The following is a 27,179-nucleotide window of genomic DNA, read 5'->3' as shown; positions in this document are numbered from 1 at the left end:
AGCGGAGTCAAGGAATTCTAAAGGTTTTTAGTTCGAACAACTGTGAGATATACATAGTATTATGATGCCTGTAATTGAGGAAGGTATTTCACTCATTGAGGAGAGGTTGGGAAAGGTTTCTGAGGAAGTGGTCCTGAATCTGAGATATAATGGATGAACAGGAGTCCCTTTCTTAGAGGAAGCAGGATGAGTAAGAGAACTGAAGAAAGGTCTGTGTGCCTGGACTAGAGAGAGAGAGAACAAGTGTGTAAAATGGGCATGGGCTAGCCTGTGTGGCCTTTTATCCTTAGAACTGTAGAGGAAGCCATTCTCTAAGTAGGTTTTAAGCAGGTAGATGACATGTTAACTTTGTAATTTGCACTTTGCTAATCATTAGTAATCATATTGGTATGTGGGTTGTCGCGCACAGCACACACACACACACACTTAAAATTTTTTTTTATTTGGAGACAGGTCTCACTAAGTAAGTTGTGGAGGCTGGCCTGGAATTTGGGATTCCCCCTTGTCTCAGCCTCTCAAGTATCTGGAATTACAGAAGTGTGCCACCTGGCTTGGCTGATTATATTGTTAATTATAGCATATTTTTAGCTTATTGGCCATCTTTATTTCTTTTATGAATTGGCAATTTAAATCTATTTTCTTTTTCTTTTTTCTTTTTTTGTATCAGGGATTGAACTCAGGGGTGCTTATTCACTGTGCCACATCCCCAACACATTTTTTTTAAATTTAAATTCTTTTTTTTTTAGTCATACATGATAGCAGAATGTATTTTGACATATAATACATACATGCCCAACACATTTTTTATTTTGAGATAGGGTGTCACTAAATTGCTTAATTCCCTGCTAAATTGCTTAGACTAGCTTTGAACTCATCCTCTTGCCTCAGCCTACTGAGCTGCTGGGATTACAAGTGTGCACCACCATGCCCAGCCTTTTTTTTTTTCCCTCCCCTATTGGATTGTTCTCTTCACATTAATTTAAGATGGTCTTTGTAAACTATATTAGCTTTTCTGTATGTTTTAGAAATTTTGGTCTCCAAGTTTGTTGTTTATCTTTTATTCTGCAGAAAGCAGTTTTTATGTAGATCTTACTATTGTTTTTCATTTGTGGTGCTGAGTTTCTTGTTTTATGAGGAAGGCCTCCCCAGCTCTCTTGCTGTCCACCTCACATCTCTTTCTACACCTTTATAGTTGTCATTTGTCTAGTATTTTAATTCATCTGGAGTTTATTTTTAAGTTTAAACAGTGGAAGTTTAATATAAAGGATCATTAACAGATTACCTGGTAAAGAGAAAAGAAAATCTTACAGAAAGCAGTAATAATAGAGAGGAGTAGCCACTTTTCCAGGGCTGAGGAAGAGCAAGGAAGGAGCATATCTAGAAGAAGCAGTTTTCAGAACTGAGATCCAGACCAGGGTGAAGAGGACAAAACTGTGGCTTTTTACAGGACAGAGTTCATTGAAGTGCTACTACAGCAGAACTTGCTTGTAAACAAAGAGCTTTGTAGATTGCTGGGGGAAACTGTCTACATCTGGAGTTTATTTTTGCTATGACATAGGGATATGAGCTTATTTTTGCCCCAAATGGACAGCCAATTGTCTTAACACTATTTATTCAAATAATCCTTGCATTTGGTCACAGGGGGTTGAACCCTTGTGTGCTCTATCACTGAGCTCCAGTCTTTTTTATTTTTATTTTGAGACAGTCTTGCTAAATTGACCATGCTGTCTTCGAACTTGCAATCCTGCCATACTCGCCTGAGTAGCTGGGATTACAGGCATGTGCTACTGAGTGTAGTTTATCTATTTTTTAAATCAGTTTTCTGTATTTTTTTAATTGTATCTGGAATGGTACCTGATACATGGTAGTCACTCAGTGAAAATTGAATTAATGTTATAGAAGACAATAATGAAAGAATAGAAATACAACCTTTATAAAGGAGGTGAGCCTTTGGGAGTGGGATTATGGGGAATGATAATATTCAAATTTATATATGTAAACATATGCATTACTTTTATAAGACTCTGCACATATACGCTTATTTTTTTTCTCCACATATTATGTTGGTGCATTATAGTTGTACATGGTGATGAATTTTGGTATGTATTTGTGCATGCACACAATGTAACAATATAATTGAGCCAATATCACTCCCCAGTATTTTAAATTTTTCTTTTTTGTGGTACTGGAGATTGAATCCAGGAGTGCTTTACCACTAAGCTACATTCCTAATCCTTATTCTCTTTTGAGACAGCATCTCACTGAGTTGCCAAGGCTGGCCCCCTGCCTCAGCTTCCCAAGTTGCCAGAATTACAAGCATTTGTTACCTGCCTGGCTGTGCCTTGTTTATTGCGTGAAATTTGATATGTTCTTGTATAGTTGTTATAACAATGATGAGTTTAGTCTTTATAATAATATCTACTAGGCATTTATTGTTTATTTTTGTGTGGTACTGTTGGGTCAGATAATGTGTGTTTGGGGAATAGAAATTAATCATGTATAAGCCCAGTGTGGTGTGTGCTGTAATTCCAGTGACTTGGCATGCTGGGGCAGGAGGACCCCAAGTTCCAGGCCAGCCGTGGCAAATTAGTAAGTTGCAAAATAAAAAATAGTTTAAAAAAAAAGGTGGGGTGGGGATGTAACTCAGTGGTGGTAGTATCCCCGAGTTCATCCCTAGTACTGGAAAAAAAAAAACAAAACACCCCAAATTTTTAATAGTTTTATGTGCTCTAGTGAAGGAATAGGCTTTAGTAACATGTGAACTGAGAAGGTGCCCAGTGAGAAAATGGAAATTGTCAGTACTATTGGATTTAAGGAAGAAAAGGAAGAGCTACGAAGAAAGATCTTTTTTAAAAAAGTGATTTTATTAGTATATTATAATTATATATAAATGGGGTTCATTTTGATATAATCATACTCATAGAAGATAATTTGTTCCATTTCAGTCCCCAGTACTTCGTTATCCCTCCTCTCTCTCCCTGTTGAAAGAAGGTATTTTCGGTCAATTTTATCATTAGACACCTGAATCTCTTTCAAGTGGTAGCCTGAGTTCTGTTCCTTTTGGAGAGGATCTTACTACCTCCTAGTTTAACTGGGTCTGATACTTATTTTACCTTTAATTAAATTGAAACTTGTCTCACTCTAACTTCTACCTATTGTTTTACATTCTCTTCCCTAGAACCACGCGGAGAAAAAGATTTTTTTTCTACATATTGGTCCTGAAGAAAAATTTTTTTTAGTTGTAGATGGACCACAGTACTTTCATTTTATTTTTATGTGGTGCTGAGGGTCTAACCAGTGCCTCACATGTGCTAGGCATGTGTTCTACCACTGAACTACAACCCCACTCCCTAGTCCTGAAGAAACGTGATGATAATCCTTTTTTTCCCAAAGTATTTTGTTTATTTCTCCTAATATATGAATTGAACCTACTTAATGTTCTTTTGGTTCTTTTTTTAAAAAAATTTTTAAAATTGTAGATGGACATAGTACCTTTATTTTGTTTATGTGGTGCTGAGGATCGCCAGGCAAGGGCTCTATCACTAAGCCACAACCCCAGCCCTCTTTTGGTTCTCTTTCAGACAGATCCAGTTGTTAATGACTTTTGATGGTACTGATGTTCTAGATCTCCTTACACAAAGTAGTGGAGTCATAAAACTGAAAGGAATCCTGGACACTCAGTGTCTTTCTCATTTTACAGATTAGGAAACTGAGTACCAAATAGAAGTGATTTGCATTATAGTAAAGCCGGTACTAGAATTTAGGAGTAGCAAGGAGCCCTCACCTCTTTGCTGGTTACTGTTTCTTTTTATGTAGAATAAGCTTTCTTTAGAACCAGATATTTCCTGGAAAGAATCATGAATTAATAGAGACTGATTATAGTCAGAACACTTAAGACTGTCTTGATAATCATTTCTTTTTCTTTAATACATTTATTTATTTATTTTGGTGTTGGAGATCAGACCCCAGGCCTTGTGTATGCAAAGCATGCGTTCTACCACTGAGCTATACCTGTAGCCCCAGTACTTCCATTTTTAAAAGATAATTTATTGTGTGTGCTTATTGATAATGGGTATTGCATTGGAGATAATATGGCAAAATGAAATGGTCCTTATGAGGCTTAAAAGTCTAATGCGAATATAGATACCACAAGGAAAGAACAATTCTGATAGTGGTGTATCTTTCTCTCTGTGTGTCAAAAGTATAGACAGATTTATTTAGGAAAGTGGATAACCTAGCCAAGGAGAATGGGGTAATCTCAAGAGAGATACCTTTGGGGTAAAGCAAGGAATACACATTTAAGGGAGAACATCTACAGAGGGAGAGACAGCCGGCTAGTGTATGAGTGGTAATTATTTGTTGAAGAAAAGTCAAACAAAAGCACGCAGTTACAATTATGTGGTAATTCTTTCCCATTCACTCCCCCCGCCTCTGTGTGTGTATGTATATATGTAAATATAAACATGTGTGTGTGTTTCTTTGGTACTTAAATCCAGGGGTGCTGTACCACTGAACTGCATTTCCAATGCCCCACACAGCCTTTGAGATAGTCTTTCGAAGTTGCTTAGGCTGGCCTTGAACCTGAAAAACTGCCTGAGCCTACTCAGTAGCTGGGATTTCAGGTATGCATCACTTTCCCTGGCTCCAGTCACAATATTTTGTTAATCCAGCAGAGACATTTTATGAAGAGTATTGAGAGTTATGTAGAATTTTGTTTTCCTGTTTCAGATCGCACCTGTAGCTACTTCCCTATGAGCTACATATCTAACCCTTTAAAAAAATTTTTTTAGACAGATTCTTTTGTAAAATTTTTATTTATTTATTTTAGTTAGGTATATATGACAGCAGAATGCATTTTGATTCATTGTACACAACTGCAGCACACCTTTTCATTTCTCTGTACACGATGTAGCATTGCACCAAATATGCAGTCATACATGTAACTGTTGCCCTACAATAGTTGAGACAGGTTTTTGCTAAGTTTCCTAGGCTGGCCCCACGCTTGCCATCCTCCTGTTTTAGTCTCCCACTTTGGTGGGATTATAGTTGTGCACTACTGTGCCCAGCTTGTATAGATATTTTGAAAGATGGAGAAAAAATGGATAATTTCCTGGACATATGAAAAACCTGCCAAGATTGAATCATGAAGAAAAGAAATCTAAACAGTCCAATAATGAGTAAGAAGATTAAATTGGTAATAAAAAGTCTCCCAAGAGAAAAGTCCAGAACTTGATGGCTTCACTGCTGAATTCTACCAAACATTTACAGAAGAATTGACATTAGTTCTTCTCAAACATTATAAAAATTGAATGCCAATATCACCATGCTACCTAAATCAGGCAAGAATACAAGAAAGAAAGAAAAACAGGCCAATACCCTTGATGAACATAGAGGCAAAAATCTTCAACAGAAAATTAGCAAACCAAATTCAATAAATTAACAAGATTATTCACCCTGACAAAGTAGGATTGAATGATGATGTTTCAACATAGGAAACTCAGTAGAAGTGATCTCACCAACATAAAATCATTTCAATAGATGCAGATAAAGCATATTTGACAAAATTCAATATCCCTTCATGACCAAAACACAAGAAATTAGGTCTAGAAGAAAAAAAACCTCAACACAAACCTCAGAGATGACAAAACCACAGTAAATATATTGAATAGGGAAAGAGTTGAAAGCTTTTTCTTAATGTCTGGAACAAGACAGGGATGCCCATGTTTACCACATTAAAAAAATTTTTTTTAGTTGTAGATGGACACAATGCCTTTATTTCGTTTATTTATTTTTATGTGGTGCTGAGGATCAAACCCAATGCCTCACGCATGTGAGGCAAGCACTCTATCGTTGAGCTACAGCCCCAGTCCCATCACTTTAAAAATAAATAAGTAAATAAATAAATTTCTTTATAAATTACTCTGTCTCAGCCATACTCTTAGGTAGCAACATAATGGACTAACATTTTTCTGTTTATGCTATAAACAAACTATTTCAAACTTCGTGGCTTAAAATAACACACTTCTATTAACCTTTACTTCTAGAGGCCAGAAGCTTGGAATTGGCTTCACTGAGCTAAAATCAAGCTGTTGGTAGGCTCCTATTGGAGGTTTTAGGAGAGAATTCGTTTCCTTACCTTTTCCAGCTTCTAGAATCTGCTGCATTTCTGGACTCATGGCTCCTTCCATCTTTAAGCCAGAAGCGTGGTATCTTCAAATCTCTCTGACCGCCTCTTCTGCTTCCCTCTTTAAGGAAATTTGGGGTACATTTGGCCCATTCAGATAATACAGGATAATCCCCCACATTTACAATGAGATTATTAACCTTGATTCTATTTGCAGTCTTAATTCTTCTTGGCCATGTATCCTAACATTCACAGGTTACAGGTAGCAGAATGTAGGCATCTTTGGGTACCATTATGTGCCCACATCTCTTCATATTCATTATATGATAGGAAAATTTAAAGTTTTAAATCTAAATTCCTGGATTTTTAAAAATTCTTTTTAGATGTGCATGACAGTAGAATGTATTTTGATATATTATACATAAATGGATATAACTTCCCATTCTTGTGGTTGTCATATTTACCACTTCTGTTTGGAATAGTACTGGAGTTACTGAAGCCCTTACCTAGAGCTTTAGGCAAGAGAAAGTACTAAAAGGAATCCAATTTGAAAGGAAGAAGTTAAACTGCCCTAGTTTGCTAATGATATATTTAAAAACCCTCAAACTCTACCAAATAAACTGTTAGAATGTATAAAATAATTCAGTAAAGTTGTAGGCACACAACAACATTACAAAAATTAGTAGTGTTTCTGTGTACTAACAACAGATTATCTGAAAAAGAAGTGAAGAAAACAGTTTCATTTACAATAGCTACAGAAAACAATTTAGGAAAAAGTTTAGCTAAGGAAGTAAAAGATCTTAGCACTAAAAATTTTGAAACATTGATGAAAGATGATATAAATGGAAATATATCCCATGTTCATGGGTGGAAGAATTAATATTGTTTAAATGTCCATACCAAGAGCAATCTATGGATTAATTGAAATTCTCATCAAACTACCCATAATATTCATTAGAGAAATATAAAACACTAGTAAGATTTGTATAGAATCAGAAAAAATCCTGCATAGCCTAAGCAACTCTGAACAAAAATAATAAAGCTGGAAGCATCATGCTGTTTGGTATCAAAATATGCCAGGAACCTATAGTAATCAAAACAATGTGATATTGGCTTAAAAACTGACACGTAGACCAATGGAACAGAATAGAGCATCTGGAAATAAGTCCACATGCACAACAGAACTGATTTTCAACAAAGATGCCAAGAATACATAGGCAAATGATGTCGGAACACTGAATATCCACAAGCAGAGAATTAACTCAAAGTTGATGAAGGGCTACAGTGGCACAAGCCTATAATTCAAGCTGCTTGGGAGGCTGATGCAGGATCACAAGTTTGAGGCCAGCCTGGGCAACTTAGCAAGACCCTGTCTCCAAATAAAAGGTTGGGGATGGAACTCAGATTTACTTGCCTAGCATATGCACTTGGCCTCTAAGTTCAATCTCCAGTATTGCCAAAATAAATAAATATAAACAAAAGCCAGTCAAGGACATAAATGTAAGGTCCCAAACTATGAAACTACTAGAAGAAAATGGGGGAAATTTCCACATTATTCTGGTCAGTGATTTTTTTTTTTTAAATGTGACCTCAGATATCTAGCATAGACAACAAAAGCAAAAGTAGACCAATGAGAGAACATCAGACTAAGAAGCAAATGCAAAGGGAAGGAAACGATAGTGAAGAAAACCTACATAGTGGGAGACAAGATCTGGAAACCAGACATTAAAGAGTTAATCTCCGTGATATATAAGGAACTTTATAGTTAAAAAAAAAAATGAGCAAAACACCTGAATAGATATTCCTCAAAATGAGATATACAGATGGCCAACAGGTATATGAAAAAATGTGCACTGTTGCTAATTAAGGAAATATAAATCAAAACCACAGTGAAATAACACCTCACTCCAGTTAGAATGATAGTTGTCAAGAAGATAAAAGATTACTGGGTGCAGTGGTGCATGCCTGAGGTTTGCAAGTTTATGGCCAATCAACCTCAGCAACCTAGACCCTGTCTCCAAAAAAAAAAAAAAAAAGTGCTCAGTGGTAAAGCGCCCCTAAGTTCACTTCCCAATGTTGTTATATATTTTTATTTTATTTATAATAGGAAGTAGCAATTTGGTTTTAGGTAGGTTACTCTGGAGTACTAGTAGAGCAGCCATGTAGAAATATTTAGTAAATAGCTAGAAATATAGGCCTAGAGTTCAGGGAAGAAGTCGGTGATGTAGATGTGTTTTAGGAGTGAAGTGGCTTATAAATCATGAAAGATGAACAGTGCTCAGGGAGAAAAGTATAGGTGATAAGGAAGGCCACAGATAAACCAATAGGTTGGATGAAGAAGGGAAGCCAGTGAACCTGGTTAGAAAGATTAGTAGGAGAAATCAACACTAGAGAAAGTCTGAGGGAGGAGAGGGAATGATCATCAATCTGAATGAATATTGCAGAGAATTCAGATAATATCACTAAAATTAGCAATTAAGCGATTATCAAGACCTCTAAGAAGAATTTCAATAAAGAAGGAGTAAATAGGCAGCATGTGTAGACTATAAACTTTTTAAGTTATGAAGATAAGCATAAAACTAGGACAGTCACTTCATGGAATAGAAAGGGTGTGTGTGTGTGTGTGTGTGTGTGTGTGTGTGTGTGTGTGTGTGTGTAAGAAGAGAAATTTAAATAATTGGATGCTTGGGAAACTACCAGTGGAAAGGGAGAGCCTGAAAATGTAAAAATAAGGAGATGATAGGTGGGGCTAGGCCTCAGGAAAATGGAGAGCAGATGAGATGGATCAAGAGGATGAGTCAGTAGGAGAGACAGGTACCTTCTCCTTCATAACAGAAGAGAGGAAAGGATGAGTGAAAAAAACTGAGGTAGAAGAGACTGACTAGATATACTCTGCATACCTTTATTTCCTTCCTTCCTTCCTTCCTTCCTTCCTTCCTTCCTTCCTTCCTTCCTTCCTTCCTTCCTTCCTTCCTTCCTTCCCTCCCCCCCCCCCAGTTGCTTAACCTCTGGAGCCACATCCCCAGCCCTTTTTATTGTTACTATTAAGGTCTCACTATTTTCTTCTGGGTCTTTCCTGGGTTATTTTTTGTTGTTGTAGATGGACACAATAACTTTATTTTATTTTTACATGGTGCTGAGGATTGAACCCAGTGTCTCAAATGTGCTAGGCAAGTGCTGTACCACTGAGCCACAACCCTAGCCCCCCTCCTGGGTTATCTTAACTAAAGAACACAAAATAATTTGGCCATTTTCCCAATTATCCTAAATATGTTATAACCAGTACCATTATAGATATGCAGGGAAGAAGTTAATTCTTTATATATATCAAGTGCCCTGGGCATTAGAGCTTAGTTCTTTCATAGAAACTGCGGTAAAAATGACTGGTAGAGTAATAATAAGTGCAGGATATGATTAGGTTTGTATTAAATTTGATGAATTGTGGGGAGCAGACCATGATGTGAGTTTCTGTTCCTTTGGTTAAAGCTATCAAATATTGAGATGAACTTTTTTTTTCCCTTTTTAGCCTCAGTTGATGTCTACTTTCTGCTACCCCTCTTCATCTCGATCTTATTTCCCCAGCTTTCTAAATTACTCAAGTGTCAGAATATTTCTGAAACTGCTGCTTTATTTTAATACACTGTGAACCTGTTAGGACTCTGCAGAGTGTCATGAAAGGACATTAACAGTTTAAGTCTGTCTCTATTGCAAGAAAATGTTTTGCAAACAGATGGAAATCTAGTTTCTTTAGAAATTTTCCATTCTTTTGTGATAGTATTAAGTATGGGTATTCTTAATTTTATTGGGCCCATATTACTTCCCCTCTTCACCTTGGTTCTAGGCTCTTTGAATAAATCAAAATGGGCTGATTTATCTTGTACACAAAAGATCTTAAGATATTGAGGAGCTTTCTTTTCATTTGGGGCATTTCTTCACATGAGGGTACAATACCTGCAGCATGTTGTACTTGTCTCCTGTTAAGTTTCTGTTAACTCCTGCTACATTTAAGCTAGCCAGATACTGTAATACCATGTAGTTTGCTAGTGTTCTTCTTAAATTGGTACATCAAAAATTGGCAAAAACATTCCATATATAGAACCTATGTGACTTGTGCAAAGAACAGTAAAACATTTCTTTCTCAATAAGAACCCTTAACTATCTTCAGTGTAGACCAACTTCCCTCAGTTTTGTTTGGTGGGGTATGGGGATTGAATTCAGGGGAATTGTACCACTGAGCTACATCCCCACTGTTTTTTATTTTATTTTTGATACAGGATCTAATTTGTCCAGAAGAACCTTTAACTTTTGATTCTCTTGCCTCAGCCACTGGAGTATCTGAAATTACAGGCTTCCCACCGTTCTTGGCCCTCAATTTGTTTTAATCCACTGTATTACATTCATAATAAAAGTAGCAGTTCCCTAATGACATATGATACTAAACATCTTTTTATATGTCTACTTACCATCTGTATATCTTCTTTGATGAGGTATCCATTTAGATCGCATCCATTTTTTCATTGGGTTGTTCATTTTTCCATTGTTGAATTTTAAGAGTTATTTTTATATTTTATATTTTGGATAACTACCCTTTCTTTATCAGACATGATATTTGCAAATAATTTTTATGGCTTGTCTTTTTTTTTTTTGGTACCAGGGATTGAACTCAGAGGTGCTTAATCACTGAATCACATTCCCAGCCCTATTTTTTATTTTATTTAGAGACAGGGTCTTGCTGAGTTGCTTAGGGCCTTGATAAGTTGCTGGCTTTGTATTTGCAATCCTTTTGCCTCAGCTTCCCCAGCCTCTGAGACTATAGACGTGTGCCACTGTACCTGGCATGACTTGTCTTTTCATTCTCTTGACAGTGTCTTTGGTGTATCAGAAGGTTTTAATTTTAATGAAGTCCAATTTATCAGTTGTTTCTTTTAGGGATTAAACTTTTGGTGTTATATCCGAAAAGTCATCTCCAAAGCCAAGATCATCCAGATTTTTCTCTCATGTTGTATTTTAAGAAGTTTATAGTTTTGCATTTATTTTAGGTCTGTGATCTCTTTTGAGTTTTTTGTGAAGAATGTAAGGGCAGTGTCTAGGGTCATTTTTCTACATGTGAATATGCAGTTGTTCTAGCACCATTTGTTAAATTGTTAAATTTAACAAGGGCCTTGTTACATTTCTGAGGTTGGGCTTGAACTTGTGATCCTCCTGCCTCAGCCTCCTGAGTTGCTGGGATTACATATATCCACCACCATGCCCAGCCTTTTTTCTTCTTTTTAAATATTTTTAGTTATAGATGGACACAATATCTTTATTTTATTTTTTTTAATGTAGTGCTGAGAATCAAACCTAGTGTTTCACACATGTTAGGTAACCATTCTACTGCTGAACCACAACCCAACCCCAGATACAATTCTTAATGAAATTAATATTTTTTGCATCAAAAGTAATATTTTTTGGGAAACAATTTGTGTTTGAAACAATTTGAAAGGAAAATCCATATGGAAGCTAATAAACTTTATTTACTTTGGTACTGGGGATTGGACCTAGGGATGCTCTACCACTGAGCTATATCCCCATATCTTTTTATTTTTTATTTTGAGACAGGGTCTTACTAAGTGGGCAGGCTGGTTTATGATCCTCCTGCCTTGATCTCCCAAGTCACTGGGATTATCAGCATGTATCACTGTGCCTGTCCTGTCCTTTGTCTTAATATAGCTTTTGGGGTAATTTTTGTATAGGGAAATCTATGATTCATTTGAACATCTTTTTTTTGGTAATGCTTTGACAGTTTCATATACCTATTCTATCTATCTTGGCTGGGTGTGAAGGCTCATATTTGTAATGCCAGTGATCTGGGAAGGCTAATGCAGGATTACAAATTCTTGAGCCTCTGGTATTACAGGTGTATGCGACTGCACCTGGCTCAATGTCATTTTTAATCAAGTTATTTATTTTTGCCAGGCATGTTGGTACATGCCAGTAACTTGGGAGGCTGAGGCAGGAGGATTGAAAATTCAAGGCTAGCCCCAGCAATTTAGTGAAGCCCTTAGCAATTTAGACCTATCTTAAAAAATCTAAAAGGGCCAAGGATGTGGCTCAGTGATAATCCCAGTACCCTCCCCCCCCAAAAAAAATATTTCTTTGTGAGCTGTTTTTCAAGTTAGGTCTTTTACATTTTATATTGCTATTTTTCTTTTCTGCAACAGTTATAATTTTAGACAAAATTTATTGCACATTGCAAACAACTCAGGAAACAAAAGCATTATAAGACTTTTTTTTTTCGTACTAGGTATTGAACCCAGGGGCAGTTTACCACTGAGTTACATCTCCAGTACTTTTTTTTTTTTTTTTTGTATTTTGAGACATGATTTCACTAAGTTGATTTGTCATTCTCCTGCTTAGTCTCCTGAGTCACTGGGATTTCAGTTGTGTGCCACAGTGCCCAGCCATTATAACACTTTTACAACCTGTTGTTTTCCAGTTAAATAAAGTGATGATTGACATATTATTAAATACCATTATTTTAAACAGTACTCAACAACTAATAATATTCTAATGAATGGAATTCATTATGTTTAATCTTCTGATAAATATTTAAAATTAATTAAAAGGGTTTTTTTCCTCATTCCTTAATTATTTGTCCCAATACTTCAATCTAATCTGTTGTTTCAAATGTTATATATATTTAAAAATTGATACTTTTGATATATTTAAATTTTGACCTTTTTTTGGCATCCGGCATTGGAACCCAGGAGTCCAACAACTCCAGCCCTTTTTATTTTGAGACAGGGTCTTGCTAAATTGCTTAGGGCCTTGCTAAATTGCTGAGGCTGACTTTGAACTTGTGATCTTATTCTCCTAAGACTCTGGGATTACAAGCATGCACCACAGTGCCCAGCAGATGTATTCCTTTGTATGAGTTAGGAATACCTTTAACTGAAAGCAATTGGAATGTCAACTCCCAGTGGCTTAAAAAAGTAAAAGGCTCAGATTTTTTTATGTATAACACATTCATAAATAGGGCATTTTAAGGCTGGTTTGACTATTCAAATATGTCAGAGATTCAAATTTTTTGTTTTCTACTTTACCGTTAATATTTTTTGTGGATCTTTCTTTCTAAAGATATCACTACCAGGTATTGGCATGTTCACACACTGCTGATGAGAGCAAAAACTATGACAACCTTATAGGACAAAATATTAATAAAATATTAATCACATTTCATGTAGATTTAATAGAATTTGTGTTCTTTTTCAAGTTTCATCTTGAAATTTGTGAATACAATTTTTTATACCTTTATTTTATTTATTTTTTATGTGGTGCTATTATAGGGCCTCGAATATGCTAGGCAAGTGTACTACTGCTAAGCCACAATCCAAGCCCCTGTATACAATTTTTGTATTTTTTATTTTTAGAGATGGCATAGTCCCCCTTATCCATGGGGCCCCAGATGGTTGCTTGAAACTCTGGATAGTACCAAACCTTATATACTATGTTTTTTTCCTCTATGTACATACTCATGATAAAATGTAATCTATAAATTAATATGAAATTGATACTAATTATAAAATAGAATAATTTTAAGAGTATAATAATTAAGTTACATGGATGTGTTCTTTCTCTCTCAAAATATCTTATTGTACTTTAATCTTTTTGCCTAAAGGAAGCACTTAATGGCTTCAGTTTGGCAAATACAAATTGCCAGCATCACTACTCTTATGTTTTAAAACCATTATTAAGTAAAATAAGGATTACTTAAACACAAGTACTGTGATACTGTGACAGTGGACCTGATAGCCTAGATGGCTACTGGGTAACTAAAGGGTGGCTGGTGTATATACCATAGATATGTTGGACAAAATTGATTTGTATCCTGGGCAGGTGGGAGTGGATGACATGAAATTTCATCATGCTATTCAGAACAGTGTACAATTTAATACTTCTTAAATGGAAGAATTCTATATTTCCTGCAGCTGACTCCTGGTAACTGAAACCATGGAAAGTGAAACCATAAAGGAGGACCACTGTATTGGCTTTTCCTAATGTTTTAGAAATTTAACTGATACTGTAGTCAGTATTCTTACAATTAAAGCTTTATACATCATCTATGATTATTTCTTTATGTTAAGTTCCTGGCAGTGAAATTGCTTAAAAAATAAACAAAATGTTTTACTATTGATTATCACATCGCCGTCTGTCTTGAAATGTACCCTGGATTTTTAAGATCGTGTGTAAGGAGACAAGTGTCTTTAAAAGAAGAGTTTATTACTTACAGATCCCAGGAGAAAGGGCATGCCTTGCCACATAGAGCTACCCAAGTAAGTTGAGAAGCAGAAAGATCACAGGACAGCACGGGCCAGACCTTTATAGTGGTTTCTATGGGAAGGAATGGACAGGGCAGGTAAAGTACACAAGTCTGAGCAAGTTTAAGATTGGATAGTTTGAATATTGTTGGGGTATTTCTAACTGTAGCGGTAGTCTTTAGTTGTTACCTGGCCCTTGGAGTGATTAGGGCTTGAGCAATTGTGGCTTGATGTGCCTTAGACAAAAGAGGTGGTTGGTTTGCAAATGAAAGGTATACTCTTGTCGGGTGGGAGGGAGAAATTGTTTGCTCTCAATATTTGATGATTCTTAGAGGGGCAGTTTCCCTGTTAAACATTATTTCTACAACATCAAAGAGTTATATTGAAAATAAGAAATATGATTAATATTTTATTAATATTTTGTCCTATAAGGTTGTCAGAGGTTTTGCTCTCATCAGCAGTGTGTGAGCATGCCAATACCTGGTAGTGGTATCTTTAGAAAGAGATCCACAAAAACATTATCTATTTTTGTTTTGTTTTCATTTCATGGTGCTGGGGATCAAACCCAGGGCCTTGCACGTGCTAGGCAACACTCTATCACCAAGCCCCCAATAGATTTTTTTTTTTTTTTTTTGGTACTAGGAATTGAATCCGGAGCACTTTACCACTGAGCTATATCCCCAGTCCTTTTTATTTTGAGACATGTTCTTAATAAGTTGCTGAGGCTAGACTTAAACTTTTGATCCTCCTGTTGCAGCCTCCTGAGTCACCGGGATTACATGCATGTGCCACCATCTCTGGCAAGTTAGCTAATTTTGATGAGCAAAAAAATATTGTTTAAATTTATTTCTTTGGTTTCTGTTGGAATTTGGAGTTATTTTGCAAGTTATCTTTTTACTGATATGAAGAGCTTTCTGCACAAGGACATTACTCCAACCTTTTTTTTTTCTGGTGAGGGGTTGAAATTCTATTGCCATAATTTGAGTTGGTTTGTCAAAATCATCAAAGGAAAACAAGTGATGGAATTGTGGGATTAATGTGGACATTGGTACCCTTCAATACCTAATGTGACTGTGTAATTGATGCAAACATTGGTATCTATAGACCTTGTTTATTTTTTGAAGATCCTTGAAGATTGTATAGAAGACACTTAAAGATAAAGCTTTTTCTTTTTATTCCCATAATTAGAATATTTCTTGTTTGGTGATAAGAAAGTAGAAGCCTTTTTGTTTGAGTATTATTGAGAGACCAGGTTGATTTGGAACAAGAAATCAAATTTATTTACTTATGACTCTCTTCTTAATTAACAAAAAAAGTTTTTAGAACTTTAACTCTGGCGACATGCGAGCCTGAGGCAGGAGGATAACAAGTTTGAGGCCAACCTGGGCAACCTAGTAAGACCCTATCTCAAAATAAAAAGGGTTGGGGTTGTAGCTCAATTGACAGAGCACCCCTGGGTTCAATTCCCAGTAGTACCAAAAACAAAACACTCCCAAACAACCCCCCAAGTAAAAACCTCTCAAACCCCAACAGTATAATGCCCTTATTTTTATAGAGGAAACTAATTTATAATTAAATAATCTGTATTTCATGTAAATGAACAGTGGGAATACATTAAGAACACCTTTAGGAGAGATAGTATTATATTTGTAACTCCTGCTCATGTGATATATGAATCTTCTATATTAGTGTCTTATATTAAATACTTGTAGTCAAAGAGAAATCCAACTAGGTCAGTTCAACATGTCAGTGTTTGAACTCTGCCACTTATTAGCTATATAACAACAGAGAGATTATTCAGTTTCTTAGGGAATATTTTTGTGTAACTGGGGGGATGATGCCTGCATTGTTCATTGTTTTGAAGATTTATTTAGCCAGTATATAAAATTACTTTTCTGACACTCAATAAAGAGCTTTGTTTGGATTATTTAATCTTTACATCCTAAGCAGAAGTACTATTACTGCTCCTATTTTTGCATATAGAGCAAAGGAATCAGTTTATAACTAGTAGAGCTGGGATTCAAATCTTAGTTTAATTCTGGAGCCTGTTTTCTCAACTATTATGTTATACTGTTTCCCATATAATACGAGACATATCATTGATACTTAATTTTTTATCTCCTGTTATTTTCTGTTTCATTTTTTGGTGCAATATGGTTAATACTGCATCAGTAGTCTATTGAACTTTCACTCACATCCAGTCATCCCAAAATAATTGCCCTAAAAATACTACTCTTCTTTGTTCAATGCTAATGTTGATCTTAACATTAGCATTCTATCCTTGAAACTTCTTTGACCTGTTGGTTCTTATGTTCCCCTTCTTAGACACACAGTTAATCTTCTTCATCCACATGTAGGTAAGATGGGTATTTCTTAAAATTCAAATCCATATCTATGAACTTGATATTTCTGAAAAGCTCATAAATAATGCATTCAACTTTCCTTGTAAATAAAATATGATCCTTGTGTTTTTATTACTTATTTATGATGAACTTTTATTCTGATAAGTAATCCATGGTATAGAATATGTAGCTATAGTGTAACCTTTTTTATAACACAAGTGTGGGGAAAAGAATAATTATGTCTACATTTAAAATTTTGTGTTAAAGGATAATAAATACATGGGGAAGTTGATTGTATTTTGGTTTAATCAAACATGGTTCTAAGAGATGGTTTTTGTTGCATTAGGCATTTCCCCCTAAAAATGGTAAAGATATTCAGAATATTTTAATCCAACTACAATTTTATATTAAAAGAAGTTAATAAGGGCATATGTGTGTATGTGTGTTTTGGTGGTGATACAGGGGCCTTATCCATGCTAGGCAGGTACTCCATCAAGCTACATACCACCCTAATAATTAAAATTTTAAATTAATAGTTCTCTGTTGTGAAGTATATGTGTGTGTGTGTGTGTGTGTGTGTGTGTGTGTGAGTGTGTGTGTGTGTGTGTGTGTATGTGTATGTGTATGTGTATAATGCCCCATTAACTGGAATGGTGGAGCAGTGGTATTATATGGGTAAATTATTTTTTGGTAAACCCTCAGGTACAGAAATGACAAAATGGAAATAAAGATTAGCCTGACTCCTTTGTCTTATTTAAAAACATTTTTATGCTGGGCTCAGTGGTACATGCCTGTAATCCCAGCTGCTTGCATGTTTGAAGCAGGACGATCACAAATTTGAGGCCAGCCTTAGCAGTTTATCAAGGCACATGAACTTAAGAGTAATCCTGACTCAAAAAATAAAAGGGACTAGGGATGTAGCTCAGTGGTTAAGTGCCCCTGGTTCAATTTCAAGTTACTCGCCCCTGCCTGCCAAAAAACCCCAAACAACCACCAAACAAAAACCAGCTTTATGTGGAACTTTTTAAAGTTGAAAATATTCACTTAAAAAGCAAAAGATTAGTATGTAGATTTATCACCTTCCACATGTCATGATTGTTAATGTTAATGAACAATAGCACCTCCATATATGTATTATATATATATATACCATATATGTGCACACACACACACACACACACACACACACGTATATATACTGGGGATGGAACCTAGGACACTTTGTCACTGAGCTACATCTCTAGCATTTATTTTTATTTTGAGAAGCCATCTTGCCCAGACTGGCCTTGAGTTTATAACCCTTCTGCCTCAGCCTCATGGGCTGCTGGGGTTACTGGCATGTGCCATCACACCTGGCTTCTATAGTATATTTCAGCTGTATAATTGATTCTAAAAGAATCCTGTTAGCCCTTTTCATGGTTACATTGTCACTGGGTGTTCCATTTGGCAATATATATGATGATAATAAAGGAATAAACCCTGCAATACGGTTAATACTGCATCAGTAGTCTATTGAACATTCACTTACATCCAGTCATCCCAAAATAATTGCCCTAAATATACTATCTCTTCTTTGCTCTCCTGTCCCTTATTATTATCCCAGACCTTCCTGTTTTCCCTTTCCTGAGCCTACTGATTTTTTTTCTCTATTTGTATTTCCATTCTTATCTTTTCTATTATACTGCAAAAAACTATTAATTTTTCACAGTTATTTCCCTTTTGTATTTTTGCTTTTTCTCAAAGTTTTTTTTTTATTTGTGTGTCTTGATTTGTTATCTTGCTTGAATACGAACATTTGAAAATGTGTGGATTATTACACATAAGTAGCTTATGAGCATTTTAGAAAGTAAAGTGATATAGTTGTTACTAGAATGAATCCCCAGAAAAAGTTGGACCAAATGAACATCTTCATTTCTTCTTAGCAGAATTAAGAACCTGAAATTGTTAGTAACAACTATTATTTGATTGTATTTATTTGAAATTAAAAAAAAATATGCTGTGTTTAATGCTCATAATCTGTGATACTGTGCATTTTAATAATGAAACCTAATGCAAAAAGTTTAACCTTTCCAACATTTGGCCAACTTTCTCTTACTTAAAAATTTTGGTTAGCTTACTTTTAAATTTATTATTACTTTTGGTACTGAGGATTGAACCCATGGGCCCTCTACACAGAGCTATATTGTCAGGTCTTTTTATGTTTCATTTTGAGATAGGGTCTCACAAAGTTGCTTAGGATCTTGCTGAGACTGTCTTGAAATTTATAATCTTCTTGCCTTAGCTTCCTGAGTCACTGGGATTATAGGCCTGCACACCACTCCTGGCACTTTTTAATTTTTATAAAGTCATGGGTAAGAGGAAGAAATATATTTTGATACTAAAGATGATTGGATAGAACAATCTTTCTAATATATTAGTATTAACCTCTACTAAGATCTCATGATAATGTGCCAAAATCCAAGCTTAAAACTTTGCAAATAACAACAACCCTCCAACATTACTAAAACTATACTAGGTTTAGGTTGGAGAGAGTGTTGGCTTAATAGCAGTTTAAGTGGAAAGGATTTTGAGAACAGTGTAAGATTATGTCAGTCTTGTGGGCTAATATTAACAATGTGGAGTTGTGGTGTTGTGGTCCAAAACAAACAAAAAACCCCACTAGGATAAGCTTACTGAATATTATTAAGTGTTTAGATCCTGTTGGTCATGTGGGTTTGCCCTGCCAAAATAAATTTTCAAACATTTTAGTTCCTGTTGATCATACCTGTGATCCCAGGGACTCAGAAAGCTGAAGCAGGAGGATCACAAGTTCAGAGACTAGCTGCAGCAATTTAGTGAGCCCCTAAGCAACTTAGTGGGACCCTGTATCAAAAAAATAAAAATAAAGCCAGGCATGGTGGTGCATGCCTGCAATCTCAGCTACTCAGGAGGCTGAGGCAAGAAGACTAAGTTTGAGGACAGCCTCAGCAACTTTGCAGGGCCCTAAGCCATTTAGGAAGACCCTGCCTTAAAAAATAATAATAAAGGACTGGTTAATGGGGTAAAGTAACTAAAGTAGTGGTAAAGTAACTCTGGTTTTAATTCCCAGTACAAAAAAAAAAAAAAAGGTTTATTTTTGTAAATGGGCAGGACAAAAGGATGCATTTTCTACAAGTTGTCAAAGTCAGGTGTCTTTGGGATTATATGAATTGAATTGAAATGAAATTATGTAAGGTGGAACAATTTTTTTCTTGCATTAAAGAACTGATTATCTTTGGTACTATGGAAAAACTGAATAAGATATTTGATTACCTAATACCATCTGTTTTTTCAAATATTGTAAAATGTTTGGTATGGTAATACAATTACCTTTACGAGGACTACTATTTGTCTGTCATGAATATTTGTTAGAGAACAGTGTAAGATTATCCCTACCATCCCTGCCATCCACGTTGTACTTTCTCCTTCCCACCCTTCCTCTGTGAGGTATGCTATATATAATTCAGTGGATTTACAGTAAATAATAATCACTCTTATTGTTAGAAAAGGCTGGAGTGATAAGTTTTAGAACACACATGAGAGCTTGCTAGGTGGAAATGTTTGAAAATTTCTTTTGGCAGGGCAAGTTGGCTCATGCCTGTAATCACAGCTAACTAGGGAGGCTGAGGCAGGAGGATTGCAAATTCAAGGGCAGCCTGGGCAATATAGTGAGACCTTGCCTAAAAAAAAAAAAGGCACTGGGGATCTAACTCAGTGGTTGAACACTCTGGGGTTCAATTCTCAGTATCACTCCCTGGCACTTTCCATCTCCCTCCTTGCTTCCTGCCCACAGTATTGATCTCCCTTTGATTTTCATTAGACCCCCACCCCCATTTTCCTTTATTTTTTTTCCTCTCTAGGTTCTACATAATAAGAGAAAACATACAACCCTTGATCTTTTGAGTTTGGCTTATTTCTATTAAATAATGGTCTCGAGTTCCATCTATTTTCCTGCAGATGACATAATTTCATTTTTCTTTATGGCTGAATAAAACTCCATTGTGTATATATACCATATTTTCTTTTTTTAAAATCCATTCAACTGTTGAAGGATACCTAGGCTGGTTCGATAGTTTGGCTGTTGTGAATTGTGCTGTTATAAACATGGGCGTGCATATCACTGTAGTATGACGACTTTAATTCTTTAGAATAAATACCAAGAAGTGGTATAACTGGGTCATATAGTGATTTCAGGCCTGGTCTTTTGAGGAATGTCCATACTGATTTCCATAGTAGTCATCCTAATTTACAATCCCACTAACAGTATAAAAGTGTTCCTTTTTCTCCATATCATCTCCAGCATTTATTATTATTTGTATTTTTGATGACTACCATTCTGACTGGTGTGAGATGAAATCTCAGTGTAGTTTTTTTAATATAATTTTTTAATATCTTTATTTTATTTACTTATTTTTATGTGGTGCTGAGGGTTGAACCCAGGGTCTCGCACATGCTAGGCAAGTGCTTTACCACTGAGCCACAACCCCAGCCCCTCAGTGTAGTTTTGATTTGTATTTCTCTAATTGCTAAAGATGTTAAACATTTTTTTATATATATTTGTTGTTTATTTGTATTTCTTTTTTTGAGAAGTGTCTGTTTAATTCATTTGCCCATTTATTTATTAAGTACAGTGTTTTCCTTGTTAGAAAATGTAGTAATAGGATGTAGTGAAGGGCTTAAAAATAATTTCAAGTTGTTGCAAAATTAGGAAAAATAAAGTATCTAAAAATTGATATTTGTTTTGACGCCAAACTGGGTCCTTTTTCTTTCTTAGAATCTTGTAATGAATAAATGAGACAAAGCCTGGGTTGAGCAGTAAAGAAAGGGTATTCTTGGCCCAAAAGAATGGAAGCTGGAAGAAAGGCCCCCATATCAGCTTCTTGACCCTTGGATATCAGGAGGCTATGGATATAGGGATGAGGAGAGAAAGGTTAATAGAGGGGAGGAACATTGATGTCTTTCTGAGAATAGATTGGGATGTTCAGGGATTCAGATGCTCTTTTTGTTCCTTTTGTGGCTAAAATAATTTTTTGTTGGTGCCTTTTAATTATAACAGTGGGATTCATTACATTATTATTACATGAGCACATCATAATTTGCTTTCATGGTTCTTTTTTTGTAGCCATGGCAGTTGTCACTGTGTGGGAGAGGTGTGTGTCTGTGTATGTGAGAGAGAAAAAAAGAGATAGCATGCAGATAGAATTAAGTGAAATTAGCAGTTGTCTGGTGGTCATTTTGGCAGCCATCTTAGATATTTATTTATTTATTTGTACTGGGGATTTTTAGTACTGGGTAAGAGATGTACTGAGCTAAATCTCCAGCCTTATTTATTTATTTATTACCACCCAGGGATTGGACCCAAGGTTGCTTTACCATTGAGACATATCCCAGTCCTTTTTACTATTTTATATAGAGAGAGTCTTGCTGAGTTACCGACCGCCTTACTAAATTGCTGAGGCTGGCTTGAACTTGCAATCCTCCTATCTCAGTTTCCCAAGCCACTGGGATTACTGGAGTGATCTACCATGCCAGTCCCCTTTTTATTTTGAGATAGGTCTCATCAAATTGCTGAGGTTGTCCTTGAATTTGAGATCCTCCTGCCTCAGCCTCCTGAGTCCCAGGGATTATAGAATCACTGGGATTACAAGTGTACACTCCCTTGCCTGGCTAGATTGAACGGGTTCTGACTATCCTGTCTGAAAAGGAATTTGTGGCTTCAGGCATTCTGTTGCAAATATAAACAAGATTAGAGTGGGATAGAGATTCAACTAGGTCATGTAGGCAGTATATTGGGTAACCAAAGTATTGGCTTTTTCCTTTGTGATATTCTTCTTTTTTCTTTTTCCTTTCTTTCTGTATTACTGTTGCTCAATTTACATATTTTCAGTAAATGGTATAGTAATTTTTCCTTTTGGATGTCAAACATTAGGTTTTCCCTTTTTCTTATTACTTAAATGAAGGTAACAGTATATGGAATGTGTGGGGTGACTCAGAAAGGCTGATGACTAAAACTCTGAACTGATAAATTTAAGGTTTAGTACTATTGAAGGCTGTCATTGACACTAATTAGTTTGGTTCATGATGCTGTGAAATACATGGTATAAAAAAAAAGTGTGAGCTGGAAGTCTAAGCATGGAACTGAGTCAGAATCATGAGATTGGAAGTGACTTCTGGTCTTCTGTGGCTACATAAAAAGGTACCTAATCACTCTGCTTTTCTTTTTTTTTTTTAATTTATTCATTACCCCCCCCCCAATCCCCCAGGACTAGGGATGTGACTTGGTAATACAGTGCCTTGCATGTACAAGGCCCTCAAATGGATCGTGATTCCTGGAATTGAAAAGTGTCCTGAATCTTACAGAGAGCCAGTAAGATGTGTGGGTAAAAGCCAGAATGGGATTGGGAGCAGTGGAGAAACACATTTAATTTTTGGCTGCAATTTTTTTTTTCACCCTTTGGATGGTACTGGGGCTCAACTGAGGAAGATTCTACTTTGAGTTATACTTTCAGTTCTTGTTTCTTTCTTTTTCTTCTATCTTAATTTGGTTTGTTTTGCTTAATATGATATTCTCAAATTCCATTATTGTTTATTTCTTTCATTTTTTAAAAAATTTTGTATTGAGACAGGATCTTGCTAAGTTAAGCAGGCCTTGAAGTTTTGATTCTCCTGCCTGAGTCTCCTGAGCAGCTTTATTACAGTAGTGTGCTGCAATTTTATTTTATTTTTTTTGGGTATTGGATACTGACTCTAGGGGCACTTTACCACTGAGCCATATTCCCAGTCCTTTTTGTTTGTTTGTTTTTTGAGACAGAGTCTCACTAAATTCTTAGGGCCTCGATAAATTGCTGAGGCTGGCCTCCAGCTTGCAGTCCTCCAGTCTCTATTTTCCAAGGCACAGGGGTTATAGGCTTCTGCTAATTTTGTGTTGTGGTTTCATTAGCCTTGTTTGACCTAAATGTAATAATGTTGAATGGCAGGCATTTTGTGCGTGCATGTCTGTGATTTAGTGGAAGGTAGGGATTGGGACGAGAATATAGTTGTTAGGGAAAGAAAGAGGAGAGGCTCTTGTTTTTTCTTCAATTTACTTATTTATTTATTTGGTAATAAGAATTGAACCCAGGGGTACTTAACCACTGAGCAACATCTCTAGCCCTTTTTATTTTTATTTTTTTTATAAATCGCTGTTTATTCCCAAGGAATCTTTTTTTTTTTTAAAATGGATCCCCTGATTTTATTTATTTATTTATTTTTTTAAAGAGAGAGTGAGAGAGGAGGGAGAGAGAGAGAGAATTTTTCATATATATTTTTTAGTTCTCGGCGGACACAACATCTTTGTTGGTATGTGGTGCTGAGGATCGAACCCGGGCCGCACGCATGCCAGGCGAGCGCGCTGCGGCTTGAGCCACATCCCCAGCCCAAGCCCTTTTTATTTTAAGACAAGTTCTTACTAAGTTGCTGAGCCTGGCTTTGAACTTCTGATCCTCCTTCCTTAGCCTTCCGAGTCACTGGGATTATAGGCGTTCACCACCACACCCAGCTGTTTATTTTAAATTGATAGAAAAATATTGTGTGTTTTTATCATGTCCAACATGGTATTTTGATGTATACATACAGTGTGGAATTGTTATCTCTTTTATTCACTCCTCAGAGCCTCTCCTTGCTCTTTTTTCCTCCTTTCTTTTTATGGTACAGAGGATTGAACCCAGGGTGCTTAGCCACTGAGCCATATACATAGCCACTTTAAAAAATTTTTTATTTGAGACAGGGTCTTACTAAGTTGCTTAGGGCTTAGCTAAATTGCTGAGGGTATCTTTGGACTTGTGATTCTTCTGCTTTATTCTCTTGAGTTACTGGGATTACCAGCATGTGCTACCAGGCCAGGCTCCCTTTCCTGTTTTTGCAGTAATTAAGAGCTACCAGTAATAATAAAGTATTAAGGCTCATTCCTGTAGTCCCAGTGATGGTGAGGTTGAGGCAGGAGGATTGCAAGTTTGGGGCCAGCCTCAGCAATTTAGTGAAACCATGCTTGTCTCAAAATATAAAAAGGACTGGGGATTTAGCACACTGGTAGAGCATCCTCAGTTCAATCCCTAACATGAACAAATAAAGTGTTTGATGGATTAGTTATTTGTTTAACTGTTGTAATTTAATGATAAAAATACCAGCAGAGATAAAGATCCCAGAGAACAAATTTCCTTCATGATTTTACATGGTAAAAATAACATAATCTGGCCAGGTGCCAGTGGCACACACCTGTAATCCCAGCTGCTCAGGAGGCTGAGGTAGGAGGATCTTGAATTCAAAGCCAGCCTCAGCAGTGGTGAAGTGCTAGCAACTCAGTGAGAGAGACCTTGTCTCTAAATAAAATACAAAATAGGGCTGGGGATGTGGCTCAGTGGTTGAGTGCCCCTGAGTTCAATGTCCAGTACCAAAAAAAAAAAAAAAATTAAAAAAAAATTTAAAAATCACATATTTTCTCCTTCTGATGTATTCCCCATCTCTCTCTCTCAACAAGTTTTCAAGCCTTCATATGATGTCATTGCTTTAACCTGAAGACTCTAGATATTTGTCCCTCACAATGACTCCTTAACTGTAATGATATATAACTCAAAGCAGTGGTCATTTCCTCATTTTGCCATGGGTTATATTAATAATGATAAATTTAGTGAGGCTAGTCTGTTATGGAAATGAATAAATACCAATTTTAGTTTTTATGTATTATCAGAGAAGTGTATACCCTCATTGTAGAGAACTTTGCAAAGTATAGAGAAGCAAATTATGAGTCATAATTCTATTATGTTTAGATATATCATTCATATTTTTTCTAGTCTTTTTTTCTATGCATTATAAAATTAGCTCTGAATTAAATTGAACAATGGGCTGGGGAGTAGGTATGCCTTCAAAAATAATCTCAGATCTTGGTAAAAATTATAGGCAAGGGCTGGGACTGTAGCTCAGTGGCAGAGTGCTTGCCTAGCATATGTGAGGCACTGGGTTCGATCCTCAGCACCACATAAAAAAAAAAAACAAAATAAAGGCATTCTGCTCATTTATAATTACATTTTTTTAAAAATTCAGACAAATCATTATCCTAGGGTAGTTTATAGTAGGGAACTTAGACCTCTTATCCAAATAATTAGTGGCTAATTAGTACTGATGGATATCTCCTGAAGGGATTATGGTCTTAAGGTTGGGCTTCAGTTGGAGCAAAGGAGGAGGTCAAGAGTATGTTCTTCAGCCAAAACGGTCCCTGGACTTGGCCAGAGCAGGCAGTCATTTAATGAGTTTTAGCCAAATTTAAAGTCCCTATGACAAAAATGTGTCCCAGACCCTGCCACACCATGATCAATGGTAATTTGAAAACCATGTAATCTTTAGTGTTTTTGAGATTTCATACAGAATGAACAGTTCTTTATTCTTCCTATTTGATTATGATTTCAGAATACTGTTAATGAATTTCTTTGAAACTGGAAAAATAGTTCTGACTGGTATGGCTGCTCCAATCAGGGAACCCATTAGATTTGGTTTGTAACACTTGAGAGAAACAGGAACTAGCAGTATTGGCAGTGGGCTTCATTGTAGGATAATTGTAGGATAATTACCTTAAATAATCCAATACTTAATTTTAAAAGTGGATTTGTTACCAGATAAGGTCTGAGGAGATCCCCAGAAGGGAAAAAGGGACCTCAGCTCAGTTCTGGCAGGTTCTTGATTTATATCACAGAATGGGATTTGAGGGTACACATATTATTTGGAAAGCATGCCTTATGTGGTGGTATATGCCTGTAATCCTACTGACTCTGGAGGTTGAGTCAGAAGAATCTCCAGTTTGAGGTCAATCTCAGCAACTTGGTGAGACCCTGTCTCAATAAAAAGGGGTAGGGGTATATAACTCAGTGGTAGAGTGTCCATGGGTTCAATCCCCAGAATCAAAAGGAAAAAAGGAAAGCAAGGAGATTTATTCTGGAAAGCAAGCCAAGGTGTGCCAGTATTCCAAAGTGAGCCGTCTTTTGGGGTCTCAGGCTTCCTTTATTTTTTTGGTACTGAGGATTAAACCTAAGCACACTTTACCACTGAGTTACATCTCCAGGCCTTATATTTTTTATTTTGAGATAGCATCTGATTAAATCTTAGGTTGGCCTTGAAATTGAGATCTTCCTGTTTCAATCTCTCTAGTCACTGGAATCACAGGTATGTGCCTTTCAGCCTGGCCAGGTTTCTTTCAAAGGAAACCTTGAAAATGGGGAATATGAAATGTGTAAGGGAGTGGTGTCAGCCTAATGATTGTGGAGCACAGAGCAGGTCGTGGTGGTCTGATTCTTAGAATCTTCAGACTGTACCCATATCATGGGTCTCTAACAATCTCTCTGTAAGCTTCTTTTAACTTGTCTAAAA

At 36.2% G+C, this 27,179-nt stretch overlaps 1 protein-coding gene across 1 annotated transcript in view; it reads left to right on the top strand.

The window, feature by feature from the left end:
* The window catches only part of Rabep1 (rabaptin, RAB GTPase binding effector protein 1), a 97,410-nt gene that overhangs the window by 5,982 nt on the left and 64,249 nt on the right, over positions 1-27,179 (top strand). The gene's annotated exons all lie outside the window — the stretch shown is intronic.

This window comes from Ictidomys tridecemlineatus, chromosome 3, assembly GCF_052094955.1.
Source record: "Ictidomys tridecemlineatus isolate mIctTri1 chromosome 3, mIctTri1.hap1, whole genome shotgun sequence".
Taxonomy (NCBI): domain Eukaryota; kingdom Metazoa; phylum Chordata; class Mammalia; order Rodentia; family Sciuridae; genus Ictidomys; species Ictidomys tridecemlineatus.
The sequence above is the reverse complement of the archived record's forward strand: the minus strand, read 5'-3'. Positions and strand labels throughout refer to the sequence as shown.